Raw genomic sequence first — 19,572 nt, forward strand, 5'->3', positions numbered from 1 at the left:
AAAAATTCAGAAACACTTCTGCATCGGGCCTTACCCAAAACTGTGTATCCCCTTCAACAACATACCGCATTTCTGGCCAGTGGGGCAATTCTTCACCATATTTTTCATCAAATTTCTTGAGCAGTAATCCATTAAGGTCCAAAATGAGAACCCTACGCTAGATGCTCAACAGAGGTGGTGGCCTTGGCCATATCAGTGGGATTCTTTTAATTAGTCTATACCATAGAGGAAACACGAGCACCGCACGAGACAACACGCAATTCCATATTGCACGAATGTCAGCCCTGCCATTCTGCTTGTCAACCCTGAACCTATCTGCAAGGCGCCATTCTTCAACTGAAAACATATCTGCAGATGCAAAATTACACAAGACTCAAATTTAAATATGCAATTAGGACATATCTATAGATTGAAATCATACAATAAAAACATACAATGTTCAAAAATTAGGCACGAGATGAAAGAGACGTCGAATGGGAAAGAAAGTTATATTAATTTCAGAAGTGGTTACATAAAAAGAAACATGGGGGGGCAAACTATAATCTTTTGCAGGCTCTGGGTTTAGGGTCAGAACTTGTGCCGGTATTCTGCATCTCCTTAGTGTCTTCTATGTCCATCTCCTCTTCTGGCTACCCCTAGGTCTCTTCCTCTTCCTTGCTTTTTTGCTCCATTTCAGGATTCTCATCTCCAGTCTTCTCGATTTTTTTTCTTTTTGACTTTCTTATATGCTGAGCAAGGGTCTCCTCGAGACTTCCCTCCAGCCTGACATCTACACGACCATCAGCTTTAGAAAGCTGTGCAGCAAGAGATCACTTATTAGAGCCATAATCAATGAAAAAACTTACTCTTGCCACGTTGGCCTCGTTTTCTCGGGGTCTTTGATCTTATCACCCGCACACTGTCTAGCAACACATCATCTTCCTCATTCAGGGTTTTCTCTTGAGCACCAGTCGTACTCTGCTCCTTTACCTCAAAGTTTTGTTCTTCTTCTGTTGTTTCCGAAACAGGTTTCTTAGCATTACCAGGGACATTTTCATCAAGCAATACCTCCACAGGTGTCTTGTATGCAGGCGTCACTGCATCGTTCCCTATGTCTTTACCGGCAGTAGTTCTAAAGCAGCTTGACTCTGAAAAAACATCAGAGAAGACAAAAATCAACCACCTGAAAAAACATCAAAGAAGACAAAAATCAACCACCTGATTACCCATTGAAACAATTTTCTCACCTGTTTTTGGGCATGGTTCAACTGGCTTCTTCTTTAGAAGGGATTGGTCTTCTGCAGAAATAACTCCGAGGCAATCCTTAAGCATGCACTTTCCTTTCTCAGCCAAGTGAGCATAGCAGAATGTATGGTATGCATGTGAACAAGGCAATAGAACAACATGGCTTGAGCGATTGTGATCATGAATTCTTACACCACAAGCATTGCACACATCAATGAGAACAACACTATGTCCAGGAGCTGTTACTCGTGCAGGCAAGACTATGGTTTCAGGTAGCATTGGTTGACTAATCATGCCTGTCACAAACGTGACATAGAGACCAAAGGTTTCCTCATGGTCCAAGCATTTGGATAACTCTTCCTGTAGGCAAGAGACCTCTGTTATCAGACAATGTCAAACAGGTATAAAATCGGTATGAATGCTTGAAAATCGGTATAATGATGTTATCATACCGGTATGATTACATCCTGCCGGTATGATGTTATCCCACCGGTATAATGTTATTATACTGGATAGTATAACATCATACTGGTAGGATAACATCCGGTAACATCATACCGGTAGGATAACAGTATACTGGAAGCATAACATCAAACCGGTGTGCCCTGTGTGTATGTATTCATCATGAAACACCTACATATATACTCACAATGAAATGACTTTGTGATGGTTTTCTTAACAAATATTTGTTGAAACCTTCTTGCAGGTATGGATTTTAATCAAGGTGATAGAGTATGCATGTTTCTAGCCACACAAAAGGTTGCCCTTGGGAGTGTATGTGAGACAAACCCAAACGCATATTGCTCAGGCATGCTTATTGGGGAAGGAAATGTATCGGTGTCAATTGATTTGTGTTTTCAAAAGAAAGCACTTATTCCATTTCCAACAATGGACGCATTGACAGTGGGAGTGCTTTTCACAGTATTGTGAAATGGAGTATTGGGTTGCTACAACATATGAATGAGATATAGTACGAAGGGGTTTCTATGTCTGAGACTCACAAAGGAATGGGAGCATTCGAGGCACAATCTAATGGAATGAGCTATAGGGAGGTTTGGAAGGATAAGAGAGTTCAACTTTGGGATGAAAGAAAAACACATGTAGTAGCCGAAGGGGTTGTCATGTATGTGTGTCCATTTGATTCCGTGAACTTTGGTGAGCTAGGTGAAGATAACATCGGTATTGGTATTGAAACATCCTATGCTTGTGAGGCTACTATTTCTGCACAATTTGATGTATACAACATCAATGTGGTTTGTTGGCCTATCAAGAGAGTGACAACTATGGATGGAAAAGCGTTGTTACAATATGAGGATTTACATGCTAGCGACACATTACAAGATACATGCATTGAATCAGCTCGTTTGGTAAAGCCTATTTCAAAAAAAAACAAAAATATTGCTTTATAAATAGGAAGCCAAAAATGTTCGTGAAACCTTCTAAGAGATCCAATCAAGCATCCCTATCATCTGTCCAGCTTGTTTCAGCCATAGATTGTTGTTCTAAGAGGTGTTGTCAATATGCCAATAGAGATAAGGTCATGGCTATGCGCAATGAAATTTGGGGACAAAGTTTGCAAAATAGAACCAACTATGTGTATGATACAATGTTGACTGCTTGGCGTGAGAATAAAACAACTGCAAAGACTTCCTATGTATTTTCTTTTAATGGCAATGAGGTCTGTAGTAGAGCTTGGTACGAAATTCATGGCATTCCAAAAACTTCATTTTATCATTACTGTGAACAATTTGAAAATGGGGTTTGACGCTCAGTGCATGGTAATGATGGTGTCATAAGAAAAGAAAGAGACCATACAGAAATGGGAAGGGCATTGATGTGCTCTTTTGTAGATGAAAACTCAGAGAAAATGCCACATAAGAGTAGAACTATGGAAGATGGTACCAGAGAAACCTTGCTTGCAATACCAAACACGTACAAGCAAATAGACATCTTATATGATGTCAATAAAAAGTATGAGTCTCAAGCCAATGTCTAGCACTACATTCAATAGGGTTTGGAATACAGAGTTTGCTAATGTGACCTTGTAAAAAACAAGCGAGTTCTCCAAATGTGTTGTGTGTAGTTGGATAAAGTCTCAACTAGAGTCAACAAAGGATGATGAGTTGATTTCACGTTTGAAGGATGAACGTAAGATTCACATGATGCAACAACAAAGCTGTACAAATGTGTACTACACCTGGCGTAAGTTCTCGCAAATGCAAAAGGATAAGTACTTATGCATTATACATGATAAAATGGACCACAAAAAGACAACAATACCTAGATTGCGAGTGAACTCAAAAGACTATGCGAATGCATATCAGTTGCAAGTATCATTAACAGGCATGATAACACATGGGCATGGGCATGGGATGTATGGTCATTTCTCGTTGAATGGTCTATGGCCTTCAGATCCAAATGCTACAATTGGTTCCCTTGCATTATGCTTACAAAATTTGGAAAGAGCAGAAAACCATGGGCTAGGAGATTTATGCCATGATGGTATGCCACGCAGCAATGTAACATTGTTCAATGCATTGAATTCAAGGACAGCTCTAGACCACCAAAACAGAATGATGAAAGAGCGTGAGAGAATTGTATCAGTAGTAGTAACACTACTGTTGGCTATTGAAGGATGTAATGAAGAGATTTCGAACTTGAAATCAGCCTCCTCTCAATGTGTTGTGGATACCATGTCCACTCCCATGTTTCAAAAATTACCTGAGAATCTTCTGCTACAGCTAGATAATTGTGCAGGAGAGAATAAGAATCGATTTTTATTTGCATACTTATCCTTGCTAGTAGCAAAAGGTGTTTTCAAAACCGTGCATTTGGGATTCTTAATGGTGGGTCATACACATGAGGACATAGATGCAATGTTTAGCAGGTTCTCAGAGAGATTACGAACAGGAATGACCTACACTTTTCCACATTTGATGGAAAATTTTCAAAAATGTGAAAGTTCAGCTCCAGCACCCTTTCTGATGATGCAAGTTCCTGACTTCAAATCCTTTGTTAAAGGGTATATATGTGATGGACAAGATGCTCTTGTTGGACACTCTAAGCCACTTCAATTTCGTTTCTTTATGCAAGGTGAAATCCCAGTAATGCAGTACAAAATTCATCCCAAATCACCTGATTGGATGCCAAGGGAGTCAGGAATTGAGTTGTGGAAAAAAGATGATTAAGGGAAACCAAAATTTCCAGTAGGCTGTCCACATGTGGTTCCTATAGCAGACTATGTAAGGGATAGTCCGCTTGTTATTCAAGGGATTAAGACAAATCTTGAATTCTGGAAAAGATGGACTCTACTAAAGGGAAAGGAGCATGATTCTACATAATACATGGAGCCAGTTATTATTTATTGGCAAAAAATAATTAGTGAGCTTGAAAAACAAACCAATAAACAAATTGGTGAATATACATCAATTTGGCCAAAGACTACAGGGAGTCATCGAATGCAACATATAGAGGAAGACACAGATGAGTTTCAAGGATATGAAGAATTGAATGATCACTATGTTGGTCCTCAGAGTGCAAGGCCACAGGAAGCTTTTAGACCTCAAATTGATGTAAGGAAAGGGGATTTTGGTCTTGTGAGACCCACAGATCTAGAATATCTGATATGGCTAGGAGTTGCAGAGTCAAATGTTGATGTAGACAACTCATCTCCTAACTACAAGAAAGTTTTCATTCAATATTGGGCACCAATACGTTGGAAAAAAAATTCACAATCCAAGAATTATATGAGGATTGTTGGAAAAAGAAAATTGGTGCTGCAATCTTGCTGACCCAAAGCGTTGGGAGTGTGTTGATGCAGTTGTGTGGTCATGGACTCCAAGGGGTGGAAGACTTGCAGAAGCAATTAAAATCCCATCCAATGTTGTAGAGAAAGCAAAAGCTAGCTTAATAGGAGAAACTGAATAGAATTTCATTTTCATATATTGTTTTTCTTGCTATGTGTGTCTATGTATGTTTTATAAAGTATCAATTAACAGGGAAAAAAAGGTGTTTCTCAACACCACCATTTTGGAGGAGACAAAAAAAGGTGTTTCTCAACACCACCATTTTCTTGAGAATCTATCTCTTTATCTAATGTAACATAAGTCCTCAAGACAAGTCCCAAAATAAATGAAATTTTCCCAAATCAAATGGGAAATAGGAATCCATAGGCATTGAAATCAATCCCAAAGTTGTGGAATTTTTCCATTTCATCTAAAAGAGTGTTCAAGTGTAAATGTGGTGTCTATAACAACGCACAATGATCTATCTTTTATGATAGATGAGTATGCTACTAACCAAAACTTTAAGTATGTAATTACAGCCTTTGCATTAGGGAAGAAAAAAGAACCATTCACCTTGAAGGATGGTTATCTTCCAAACGGCAATAGGCTATGTGTTACTCACCCATACAATAAGAAAGTCATGTATAAATCCCATACTTCTCCTTATGCGGGCCAAAGAGGGAATCCATAGTCTACTCTTCAAGGAGTAGAAATGTATTTCTATTGGTCTATAGTGAAAAGTAAACATACAAGAGTATGTTTTAAAATGCGTGGTATATTAAAAGTTGAAATTTGATCGAGGGAAGCAACTTGGATTGTTTCAATCAACAGGCTTAACAAGAAAACACACTCTATGCCTGTCACAAAGACTATTAAGGCACATCAAATGGCAACCCTCTTCAGATCTCAAACTTTCAAGCATCATGGCTTCCAACATCCATAGTGTCGGACAAAGATCCTAGAATGACCAATAATTTCTAGAAGGGTCTCTTTGAGAATCTAGGAAGTAGTTTAAATTTCTCTTCCAGCCTATCATCCACAAATGGATGACCAAAATGAAATAACTAATCTAATGATTCTTGATCTACTAAAAGCCTATGTCATGGAAGTAGATCAACGTTCTCAATGAGAGAAAAACCTACCTCTTATAGAGTATGCGTACAATGACATTGTACATACTTCTATGGGAAAAGCACCTTTTGAAGTTAAAGAGGGAAGATACAAAAGTCCCTTATGACTTAAATACATGGGAAGATCTTCGCTACTAATGAATATAGCGAGACTCACAAGAATCTTTTCCAAAGATTTAAGAAGTTATACCCATCTCAAAGCAAAGGCAAAAAAGGATGTTGCTAATAAGCACATAAGAGCTTTAACCTTTAAATAGAATGACTGAGTCTTGCTAAAGTTTCTCAAGGCTCATATAGGGCATACTACGGGGAAGAATCCTATGAGCCACTAAGAGTATTATGCTAAACTAGCAAAAAGATACTATGGTCCTTTTTAAATTCTTAAGCCAATCAATGAGATGGCTTATCAATTAAAGTTGCCTAACCATTGGCTCATGCACCATGGTTTCCATGAGAGCCTACGTAAGCCTTACAAAGGAGCACCATCGAAAGAAGCAATAGTTGCAAACCCTCCAAAAATCAAAGATCAAGAAGAAGTACTTCAATCTGAGTCCATCCTATGGCATGAAGACAAGGTATTAAGAAATGGTAAGATTATCTGACGATATCTTATTAAGTTAAAGAATTATCCTTTTAAAGATGCTAAATGGATGAAAGGAACCTAGCTTAAGGATAATATGAACCTTGTCAATGCTTACAATGCTGCACTAGAGTAAGCATATGAAAATGCATTTTAAATTATTAATGTTTTTGTCTTATAAGACTAATTCTCTCTTTATTGTGCACAAATTTAAGTAGTATGCATACTAAGAATCATGTTTGTGATGATGACGTCTCTCAAATACCATGTAGAATTTGTCACTCTACTTGGGAGGATGAAATGGACTAAAGAGCACACATGCTTGCGGCAGCTATGTTTTCCAAGCTCCAAATGGATTATTCATCCATCTTAAAATGATGTCGTAGGGTAAAAATGGATCCTCTACCTGCTAAGACAAACTAACTAATGACTATGGCTTTATCTCTTTTACCTCATAGTCGAGGACGACTATGATTTCAAGAGAGAAGTAATGTCATAAAATCTAATATCTAACCAACCCAAATTATTTTCTCATATTAAAATGATCATTTAATGTGGAATAATAAACGGGAACAAGGGTTAGAATATAGACATGTGCTTATGGATCTATCTCAACACGGGGCCAATGGTAAAGGGGTCCAAATGAGAGATGGTCTGTCAAAGAGCAAGGTTAACTAATGGAGCTCAAAAGACCTTAGGGTTAGCTTCATGAAAGAACTCCAATGGTTAGTGTTAAAATTCCTTTGACCCTAGGGAACCCGACCTAAGATTGAGGTGCTTGTCGTGCTTGATGACTAAGGTGCTTAAGGTGCTTGACATGCTTGATGACTAAGGTACTTGAGGTGCTTGTCATACTTAACGAGGAAGGTGCTTGAGACGCTTCCCATGCATAGGGGGTAAGGTGCTCGAGTAAAAAAGAGACCCTACAAACTTAATGAGGAAGGTGCTTGAGAAGCTTCCCATGCATGGGATGTAAGGTGATTGAGTCAAAAAGAGACCCTACAAAGGAGGGGGAAAGTCCCAAAGCTAGGGGAATCTTTGACTTAACCTCCCACTCACCCAAAGGGCACCCCTTTTCTCAAGGGGCACATGGGACACATGTCAGACTCTCCCTATGCTTAGCCACATGGTGTGCTTGAATGCTAAAGAGGTGTCCAATGAGCTTCTAGTTCCATCCAGCAAATATCTAGATATTTTCAAGATCTCTCTCTCTCTCTAAGGGGTAAGGAGGACACTTGTCCAGAGACTACCCATGTACTTGAATGCATGTTGCATGTGATTGGCTAGGGGGAGAGGGGTCCAATGAGCTTGAAGCATGTGGAAAGGCTAGAACTCGACCAAAGCGAGCAAGGGGGGTGCTGGGGGGGTATACACCAAACACACGCACACACTCATTTTGTGGATCATTCTCACTTGGTGAAAGTTGAGGAACTCCACCTCCTTCTCCAAGCTTGTGAGAAGTGGAGCCTACACCAACACTCTTGGCTATGAAATGCAAATCCAACCAAGAGCCATGCTTCAATGCTTAAGCTTGGCATCTTCTCCATCTTCATTACTATGATATAATGTATGCTAGCAAGAAGAGTGATGATAAGTGAAGAATAATTTCTTTCTCCTATGTAATGTTTCTTTTTCCTCTTCCCTACCCTCATTCCCCACTAGCTCTCTCCACCTTCGAAGGTGTTTGAGGCCTTGGGACTGAGGCTTGGGATAGTTAATGCTTTCTACAAAGTTTGTGTTATTCTTCTGATGCATGAAGCTTTCCATATTCATTTCATCACCTAGGTCACAAGGAACACAAAGATTGTATTGTACCAAGTCTCTCTTGATGGGAGAAACTATAATACAAATGCCTATTGGAGGGGGGACCGGCTCCGTATGAATCCGGTCCTCAACTGTTGTCATGTTCTCTAAACTCCCTCTCTTGCAAAAGTATTGTTCATGCCAAGTTAACTAAGTACCATGTTTATGTTGTGACCATCAATTAAGTTCACATGCTATGTGCTCACAAAGTAATCTCACAAAAGTGCTTTATCTAATTTTCTAATTCCGCTACTCTCAAAGTTCATAGGCCATTTCCATTACAATATAGAGTTCATCATTGTGTAGAAGAGAGTCATCAACTATGCAAAGGGGTAGTTGAAGCACACACATAGTCAAAGGTTGAAATGAGCGCATTAGAAACCAAGAGAAGACTCTGTGCAAAGAGGAGCGCATACTCCCTTTGGAGGTAGTGATTGTGGTGCCAATTTCAAGAGGATCATATGGAGGTAGGAGGATCACACATATTCAAGTTCCCACCTATGTTTAGCACCTCACACAAGAGGCAAGAAGGTAGTAGGAGGAGAAATACCCAATAGGAAAGCAATTTTATGAGGCTTTTTTTAAAGGAGAGGAACTCTATAGGGAATAACTCAAACACAAGGATAGGTTTTTTTCATATTTAGTAATTTAGGTTTATTTTGTTTTTAAAGAGGCCATTTAAAGGTTAGAATAAATAAGAAGCTTCAAAGTGGGTTAAAGTTCCATGGAGAGAGACCTCCTCCATGGATGACACTAATAGTAACACGTGTGTGTGTGTGTGTGTGTGTGTGTGTGTGTGTGTGTGTGTGTGTGTGTGTGTGTGTGTGTGTGTGTGTGTGTGTGTGTGTGTGTGTGTGTGTGTGTGTGTGTGTGTGTGTGTGTGTGTGTGTATTAAGATGCATAATCTATTAGATAAGCCTTATTTGCTTGGAACTTAACAAAGCCCCAAAAAAACCATTTTCATCTTTCGCTATTTACCAGCAGTAATAAGTAGCTTTCCATTCCCAGTATAGCAAAATTACTACAGATATCAAACCCACACATTCTAGACAGACACATGTTTACTCGCCATCACCACACCTTGTGAGTTTTTCAAGTTTATATACTTGTTGAGACATTGCAAAAGCATGTTCTATCACAGCCAGCTTGTCTTTGCCTTTTTCCATAGCCGCAAATCAATACGCATAGCACACACAAAGTGATAGGAAAACCAGTAACAAGCTAAGCGAGTCTTCTTCAAGAGGACTCACATGTTAAAAAAGGTTTCAGAGGCCATCTATATTTGGCATTACCTCTTGATGCTGGTGTACCCATCTCCAAGCCAGATTTGGTGACTCCCTCTGCTTAGTATCGGCAGGGAATTAAGATCCATCCACCTCTTTGAACCTTGCAATAGAAGAAGTTATCACACCGCAGCTGGGATGCAGTAACGCACTGCCATGATTATGGATCTTTGACCCCCCCTCTCTTAAATGCTCGCATGTGTTGTCTTCAACGCAGTCAATTGCGCAGGTTTGATGCAGACCCAAGATATTTATAGGTATCTTGGACTATACCAGTTGTTATCCATGTCCATCTTACAAACTTCTTTTTAAACCTTTTCAAGCTTAGTCCATAGATTTTAGGAAAAACTATTATCATTTTCCTTTCTTATAAAACACTAGAGTTTAAAGAAAAAAGAATATCATTTTGATTAGGGGCCATCACCCCTTCTAATCCAAGTGTCTGAATCCACCCCTCTTCTGAAATCATTTTTACCAGTTCCTAAAACACAATCAAATGAAGTATAAATGAGAAGTTTTCCTCAAAAAAATTCCTTTTTAAAGTTCTCAAACTTTAGTCAAAATTCCAAGTCAAAAGTACATTATGGTAGAATGGACTCTTGAAATATCCACTATCCATATTTCTCTTTCAAGGAACCCAAAAAAACTTGGTTTATGAGCCGAACCATGAAGCTTTTTTTGAAAAAAAAAATTCATGCTTTACCGTGTTAGATTCACCTCAGTACTCAAAGTTTATGAAAGGAGTACCATCCGTCCAAGTAAATACATCCTAAATGAATAGAGTATAGTCCAAGTGCAACCATGGTATGCAATAGGGTCCAACATCATTTAAAATTATAGCGCGGCTGGACAGAGAACAACACAGCCAGCCAACTGTATATGTGTTACTAGGCAATGCAATGTATAGCTTATCCTAGTCCATAAGGTAGTAGGTACAGCAAGATGGTGCAACAAGGCTCAAACCATTCCAAGAACCAGAGCATAGTAGGATAGAAAACACCATCCCCTCAAGTAAATACATATACCCAGCAGGGTTACAAAGTCTATGTACTAAAAGGTCATCAGTAGGCCCTGCAATGTGTCAGATTACCATCGAAAATATTTGCCAAGCAAGGTAACGCAACAGCAATCCCCAAAGAAACAAACCATTGATAATGTAGAGTAGTCACCCAATCAAACCAGTGTTTACAGAAATTTATCAAGTGGTTAGCAGTTGGTAAACCATACTTGGATCATCGAAAAACTGCTTAAGACCAGTAACTTAGGCTACCAAGGTAGGCTTGGTTACTCTCCACAAAGTAAAGTCAGGTTCAGTAGAGTGGCAGAAAAGAACCCGCTTTCAAAAAGCCAGTGTAAACCTCATGCTGTTAGAAAACAGTGAATAGGAATGACACCTTTATCTCTTATAGTAACCACAAATTACCGTAGTCACCATGTCATAGCACGATTTATCATAAATACTCCCAACCATGGAGGATCATAACTAGGTCCAGAGCAAAACACCATGCTCAATATCAAACACAATCTACAGCAGTTTCATCAAAGTAAAAAATGCTCCCCCGTTTTCAAAAAAACGTGCAAATAAATATGCATGGGTAGAGTGGCCGACCTGCGTGACAGTTGTAGCGAGCTCCATGCTTCAGTGTAAAACACAACGCAAATCTTTCTAAGTAGAACAACAAACAAAGCTAAGTGAGGGGCAGAGAAGTGCCTTCACCTCTTTATATAGAGAAGGGAGGTGGGCCGCCAAATTGCAGGAATGAGCAAAATCGGCATGAGTGGAACGACTCCCTTCTGAGACAGCGAGGCCACCTATGCTTGCAGAGAGAAAACCCTAGTGCCTTTCACGGAAGGTTTTGGCTATAGGGTAGTAAACTACTTAGAAAAGAATCCGTATTTGCCAGTATTAGAGATGGGCTGAGTCCCATGGTGTGGACTTTTATGAAATAAATAAACTAGGAGCTCTTAAGTACCACTGTGTGTGTGTGTGTGTGTGTGTGTGTGTGTGTGTGTGTGTGTGTGTGTGTGTGTGTGTGTGTGTGTGTGTGTGTGTGTTGGTGTTGGTGTATTATGATATTACTTATACACAAAAGAACATTTTGTTCATAAAACAACTAGTTTTAGACATTAAGAAGGTGGTTTGCACAAAAACAATTCTGCATTCGATCCATTTTTGTACAATATGATCAAAATGAAATAACATTCTAGTTACCCTATACACCAAGACTAGACCAATATATGAGGATGAAATATGCCTTCATCTCTAAGGTCGGACTACAAAAACACTAAATCTTTTTAATCAAAGATAGAATATTCACGTGCATCCATATAGACAAGACAACATATTTTTCTAGACTTGACTACATATGGTAGCTATCAAATAAACTATCAGTTGTTATACATGTCCTACTTAAAAATTATTAGCCTAGATACTGTCCTAAAAGTGGATAAGTAATTTTTAATGCAAGTGAATTAAGGGCTTTTACCAGCTTTCCCTCTTTTAAAATACCCAAATAATTATTCGAAGAATTTCTTTTTACTTTGAAAGTACTATTTTTTATTTTGAATCCTTCTCCACTAGCCCACTTCAATGAAGATCCAATGGGTTCCATCTCTGACAAGACAAAAGTTTTTTTAGCTAAGAACAAGTAGGGACTAGCCATCTCAAGAATTTTGCACTTCACCATAGAATCCAAGAGTTTATATATAACATACACCCTTTCCTATTGTTTTAAATCCAAATCAACAACCAGCTAACTCCTTTATGCAAATCATTAGTAGTCCAAGTGCTATCAAAGATTCCCCATTAGTGATGTAGCTCCAAATCGTCACAACTCAAGATCAAGTTTAAAGAGTCCAAAAAAGTGTAGATAAGAGAACTTCTCTTATGCTATCAAAAGTCGCAAGATAAACCCCAGGTAGTGTAATCCATTCAGCAAATTAGTTACTAACCTTGTAAAACAATTAAGGGACTACCCATAAGAATCCATAAGACTCCAAAGGTGACCAAATTAGTTAGGGCATAACAACCCTGGTTAATTGTACAAAGGCTATGCCCACACAAAGCCAACCATTTCCAAGTACATGCTTGAGCAAACATGAAAAATAAAGTGAAAAATACATGTGAAGGGAAAACGACCTCAATCATTTTAAATTGTCAAAGGGAAAGTACAGTCCACAAGCTCTAGAGACAATAGCTAGGGAGTTCTAGGGAATGATAGGGAGTGCTCTCGAAGTAAAATCTAAGTATCAATCATATTATTTAGATCCCAATCAAATGCAACTCTAGACAAGTTTAGAGATTAGACCTAATTGGTGAGGTTAGGGTCAAGCAACCTAGCAAATGTAGAAAGCTTGAAATGCCCAGCAAGAGCAAATGAGTAGATCAATAGAAAAATACAGTACAGGAGTCAGACTTCATGAGTCTATGGAATAAGAAGAGGGTTCAAATGATTAATAGAAGTAAGCCAGATTACGCACCCGTTTCAAGCAGGTACAAACCATCCTCAACATCATACTCTCAATCATATTAGAGAGCCACGACTATTCTTTTTAAGTGAGGCATTCCATTTTTAGTGAATAAAGCCATATAATAGAGGCAATACCCGCCATAATCTTCAAGTGGAAAAGGGAGAAAAATCCACAGTATCCAAAGAAGGTAGACCAAGAGGGCCAAGAACTAGGGAATCAAAGTAATGAAGTAAAACTAGAGCACTAAAATAGAATAGCCATGAAGCCTATCAGCTACTACCATTAACTAGATACCTATTCCAATATAACATGAAAGCTAGGCAAGCTCAATAACAAAAAAAACATTCCACATTGTGTGTTTTTTTAAAAGAAAATCCATACATCAAAGTAGAGATCACTGCAAAAAATTTAGTATATACCATAACCACCTGAGAGGATGATCCATGTTAGTAGGTCACACAACCAAACATATCAAAGCCAAACTCAAACCCAGATCAGTAGCTCCATAGACCAAATGTGTGCTTCAAGTCAATGTCCAAGCAATATACAATCAGAGATTCCAGTAGCATGCTTAACCATATTTAGTAGGATCTTCAAAAATCAGAAGAAGCAACCATGCCAAAGTTAGGAACCAAAACATAACTATATCACACGCCTGCATTAGGTTTTAGCCAACAACTTGTGAAGAATAGGCATCCTCGACAAAATCCATGTTGAATATAGAGTGGAAGAGTTTAATGTCTTCAAACCTCACAATATAGAATTACCATATTTGAAAAAACCTCAAACTCTTTCTTTCTCTCTTTAAAGCAAGACAATCAAACAAAGTAACCCAAAATTGTATATCATTACATCACGAAGGACAGTGCAAAAGCATGCAAAGAGGAGGTAATTTCAACTAGTTTTATAGTAGACAAATGCCCATAGCCACCGACTTTAGTAAGAGGTAGAAGTATGTAGATCAATGTACCCTTACACACTCTCTTTCTCTCTTGACATACAAAACATACCCAAGTATGAGGAAAGAAGGTTCCCTCACCTGTTTATATATAGGTGGAATGTAGGAGGGTACATGAGGCACACCCACCCAGCAATTGTATGCCAATACCATTGTATTGTTAAAGTTTAGGCATCTCAAGTGAACTGCCCAATGTGATCCATTATTTAGTTTGGCTTTTAGGTATTTATTTTACTTATTTTTCAAAGTCTTGGGTAGGGCAATTTATTGGGATTGCTATATAAGCAACCACTTGCCTCCATTGTATACACATTCAGCTATTCATTGCCAAGGTTGATTGATTCAAGAGACTCTCTCTCTCTCTCTCTCTCTCTCTCTCTCTCTCTCTCTCTCTCTCTCTCTCTCTCTCTCTCTCTCTCTCTCGTGCTCACTCCCCTTGGTCTCTACACTTCCGCATCGTCGAATTTGACATGGTATCAGAGCTTGTTGTAGCTCGTGCTCGAAGGCCTTGGCATGAAGGAGTTGTCCCGTGAAGAGAGGAGAAGAACTTCGTCGCTGGTGTCCAATCCCTCCCACATGCTATCGTGAGCATTTTAAAACTCTAGGCAACCCCCTATTCTCTCTTCTGTTGCTGGTTGTGAAGCGTTGGAGGGAGCGTTCTAAAACGCTATCCGTTTGTAAGTGCCCCCGCCACAGTGTGAAAGTTCGCCCTACTCTCGCGGAAGCATTTTAAAACGTTGTCCCCAGCGTGACTTATCGGAAGAAGACCCGCCCCCTTGAGCTTGCATTTTGAGATGCACCCTGTCAACTACGCCCCTGCCCCTCCCATCTGCGTTGTGAAACGTTGTATTGACATCAGCTAGGCAACGGAGCCCTGCCTCCCTCCCATTTGCGTTTTGAAACGCTGATTGGCGGCCCAACCTCCCCTCCCTCCACTCATTGACCACCCCCCTTCTCCTTGATGTGGCAACGTTTCAAAACGCTCTCCCCTAGGAGTCTCTCAGGGCTTTTGAATAGTAGAGACAGTTGAGATGATTTCTCTCATGGACGACTGAAGCGAGGAGATTCGAGCCTAGAGAGGGGTCGTGCCGAGCCTTAGGAGCAGCTTGGAAGAGGCTTGGAGATCGAATTGGACGGGGAGTGCTAAGCTTTGAGTGGCCAATTGGTGGGAGTTTCGAGCGGTTTCGAGTTCCAGAGAGGGATAGAAGAGGGTGTGGAGCAGTTTGGCATAAGCCATGGAGCAAATTGACATCGGCCTGGATGGAACTCTTAGCCCTTGCTATGCATAGTTATTGTGGAGCTTTGGATTTGTCCAAGGCCTACCACAGGGCAAACGTGCGAAGCGACTATTGATGACAGCGTTTCGGATTTCAAAGATGGATAGCAGATTGCACGGAGCCCATTGCGTGTGGAGTTCCCTTTGCGGTGGAGTTGAAGTGGCTTGGATCTTTTTCGGCTTGGTTGGTACGACTATTTTCTGGAGTGCGAGAAGGTACCCAATTACTAGATCTTGCAACTTCAAGATGACCTCCCCTTGCTCGAGCACCTGCGACGACATCAACCAAGAGCAACAAGTGGCTATGGATAATGGATCGCCAAACATCCATTTAGCGGCCTATACACCAATACAATTCTCAAGGAACCCGACAAATTGTTTGGCTGGCGTTTGTGAAGTCAAAAGCAAATGGAGGAGTTCACTAGAGGATAGTGACAAAGGTCAGTTGGACAATGATGGCAATACCAGTACTCAGTTAACTGCCTTGGTAGAGGTACGACCACAGTCATGATTATGATTTGATGCTTTTTTTGGCTCAAGAGTTTGAAGCCAAAGGCAAAAGCAGGAATTCACTTGAAGACAAAGACAAAGGCAAGCTGGACAGAGATTACGGTAATAAAGATTTGATAGAGGAGATCAGCATGGCACTTGTGGCGGTGGCCATAGTGGCCTCGACATCATATTTTTAGTCAAATGCCAGGTGTCACCACTAGCTTCAGCTAGAGAGAGGCTTGTGAGTGGCAGAGAGGGGCAACCACATGCTCCCTATAATTAATATGGACCCTTGTGTTGGAGTTCAAGTTATTGGTGTTTGGACCCGTAGGTCGGAGTTCAATGTGCATGCATTTGGCAGCGAACCAATCAGACGTCTAAAACAATATGAATGAGTGCACCAATCCATTGTTGTTGGTCAGATTTTGGACAAGATGTGTTTCAATAGTTCATTATCTTGGAGTTTTATATCTTGGACGTGATGTGTTCACAGTTCACAAATGGGGATTATTGGACGTGGTATGGTCTACATTTCAAAGTTTCTACAAAGGAAACCAATGCTCAAGATGGCATTACTTTCAGGTACAAAGTTGAGGAGAGAAACACCGAGATGTATCCAATATCCCGGCCGGTGCAGGGGTGTCCATGGTAGCTTCTTCATCGACTTGGTCTCCTATTGATGTCCACTATGAGCTACAAAGAGGGTGTTAAAGTTTAGGCATCTCAAGTGAACTGGCCAATGTGATCCCAGTATTTAGTTTGGCTTTTAGGTATTTATTTTACTTATTTGTCAAAATCTTGGGTAGGGCAATTTATTGGGGTTTCTATATAAGCAACCCCTTGCCTCCATTGTATACACATTCAGTTATTCATTGCCAAGGTTGATTGGTTCAAGAGACTCTCTCTCTCTCTCTCTCTCTCTCTCTCTCTCTCTCTCTCTCTCTCTCTCCTTGGTCTCTACGCTTCCACATCGTCGACTTTGACATGTATACCAGTGTCAATGCCAAGCCTTCACTATGTGTTGGGAAGAGTCATCAAACCACGAGGACAGATGCAGAGGGGAGGCCAGTAGGTGCATCAGAAGGGGCTATCCAATTGGCACAACGGGGGGAAAGGGCGATCGTCAGTTAGAAATAAAGACTTTCAGTAGGCCTTACAATAGAGGGTTGAGCCAGTCAACAGATCAAGAGAGAAGGGAGACGTCACGAAGTCGAATTAGAAACTGAAGGGGACGAGAGAGAGAGAGAGAGAGAGAGAGAGAGAGAGAGAGAGAGAGAGAGAGAGAGAGAGAGAACGATCGTGGCACATCTCAGGGCTAGAAAGGGAAGGAACCGCTATTGGCAGAGAGATAAAAACACCCAAGGCTTATCCAAGCCACCACTCACCCCCATCCAAGGGGGAGGGTCCCATAGGGGTTAATCACCCACTAAACAATATAACCATCAGCTCCATCACACCCATAGCGGGGAGAAGAGGAAAGGCCCGTACTCACTCATTGAGGACAACGCATGGAAAAGACTCATGGTAAGCATAGGCCAGATTCATCATTGAGGGAAGTGCAAGGTAAAGACTCGTGTTAATCACCCATAAGACAATGTACCCATTAGCTCATAATGCATAAGCTAGATCCTTGAGGGAAGTGCAAGGTAATTATTCATGGTAGGGAGAAGAGGAGAAGTCCAAATTCACCCATATCAAGGAAAAGAGGAAAAGCTCAGATTCACCCATTGAGGAAGGTGCAAGTTAAAGAATCATGGTAGTCACCCACAAGACAATATATATAACCATCAACTCCATTATGCATAGCATAAGACAGATTCACCCATTGAGGGAAGAGCAAGGTAAAGCTCATGGTAATCACCCACAAGACAATATAACCATCAACTCAATCAAGCCCACAAGTCAAAACCCACTCAAAACTCATTATTGTTCTACTTACTCTCCTCGTGATGCAGCTCAAAATAGATACAATCTACTTTGGGTAAAATATGAACTAACCATAGACTTTATGTACAACAAAAATAGAACTCTATAATAATAATTGGTCCATGCTATCTGCATCGATACTTCAAGCAGTTACTAAACATCCATCACCTAGCTACTAACTAATGTGCTAAACCAACCCTACCACAGCATGTGATCATATCAATCCCATTGCATCATCAATACAATATACCAAAAAACAATAGACAATATCCATTTCCATTACTAATAGTAGGTAGATTCTCAAAAATGGTATGTGGTTGCTGATTTTTTGCAAGGTTTTACTTGAGCTTGTGCACATCTTCATGTTCTCTCTTTGCTCTTGCATTTCTGTACTCGTTTGCATCTCTAAGATACTTGTGCACCTAAACGTGCGGATAAGTCCAGTGCGAAATGTAGGACCAAGATGTGAGGTTCAGTGTGAAATGTTGAATCAGTATTAATGCATGCTCAATGGTGTGTGCGTCATTTGTCTTACAGGGTATAGATGGTATAAAGCATGTGTAGTCCATACATGGAGCTTTCATAACAAAAAGAGCAAAGAAATGCAAGCTAAGCTTCTCTAAAGCCTACTTGATTAATGGTCAGTGATGAGGGCTTGTTAACAGGCCAAGTTTAATTATTAATATATGCCAGATGTAGCTTAAAAGGGCCAACAGATGCCTTAATGATACCAAAAATGATTATGCTTGATGTGAGAACAAATAGAAGATTATGATCTAAAACTACATTGTTTGAAGTGCTCTACCGGCCTGTCTTTACGACTCGTCAATTGAAACTACGGTGAAGAAGTTATGGCAGTTTGAAGTTTGAGTTAATGCAGATCCGTACCAGATTGGGCAACTACAACTAAGCTGATAGAATTGAAATGAATGAGCGGGCCTGAAGATTAAAATCTTTATTGGGGCAGTTATTCTCGATACAACATTTGAGTTGCTTATAGCAATTAGAGTGGCCTATGCACAATTCGCAACTCAAATTCTGAGAGCCCGAGCTGAGAGCAATTGTACTATTTTGCAAAAACATCAATTTAGCAAGAAAGGGGCACCATAGTGGCCATCATATCCTAGTGAAAAACCGTGCCTCTTGTAAACGAGCCCTTGAAGTCAATGTAAGAGTGTTTTTAGAGTCCTTTTCAAAGCTCTCTACCATCTGTGTTTGAAGTGCAAGCCAGTTTCAGTACAATTTCGATAATTGATGGAAGCTCTCCCAATAAAAAGGAACTATTACTAGCAATAAATTAAATTGGAGTTCCTTACAGAGTGGTAATTGTTGACAAGAAAACATCAACATCTTTATACCATGAAAATAACACCATACAGCAAACCCTTGCAAGTACAGAATAGGTTTGCTTTAAGATGGCCCATTTCTAGTTGAATTGGTGCACCGCATAATGAACCCTGTTATGCTTCTAAGGACTATTTGTTTAAATTTATAAGTAAAATAAAAAACCAGATAACAACACCTGTTCTGCGTCCATTAATTAAGCTACTTGTTTAAATTTTTAACAAGTAAAATAGAAAACCAGAAAATAGTAATGGGGACAAAGCTAGCCGATAGGCCCTAGTGCCAGATATCCTAAGAAGG

Source organism: Adiantum capillus-veneris, chromosome 17 (assembly GCF_014529385.1).
Source record: "Adiantum capillus-veneris isolate H3 chromosome 17, ASM1452938v2, whole genome shotgun sequence".
Taxonomy (NCBI): Eukaryota; Viridiplantae; Streptophyta; class Polypodiopsida; order Polypodiales; family Pteridaceae; genus Adiantum; species Adiantum capillus-veneris.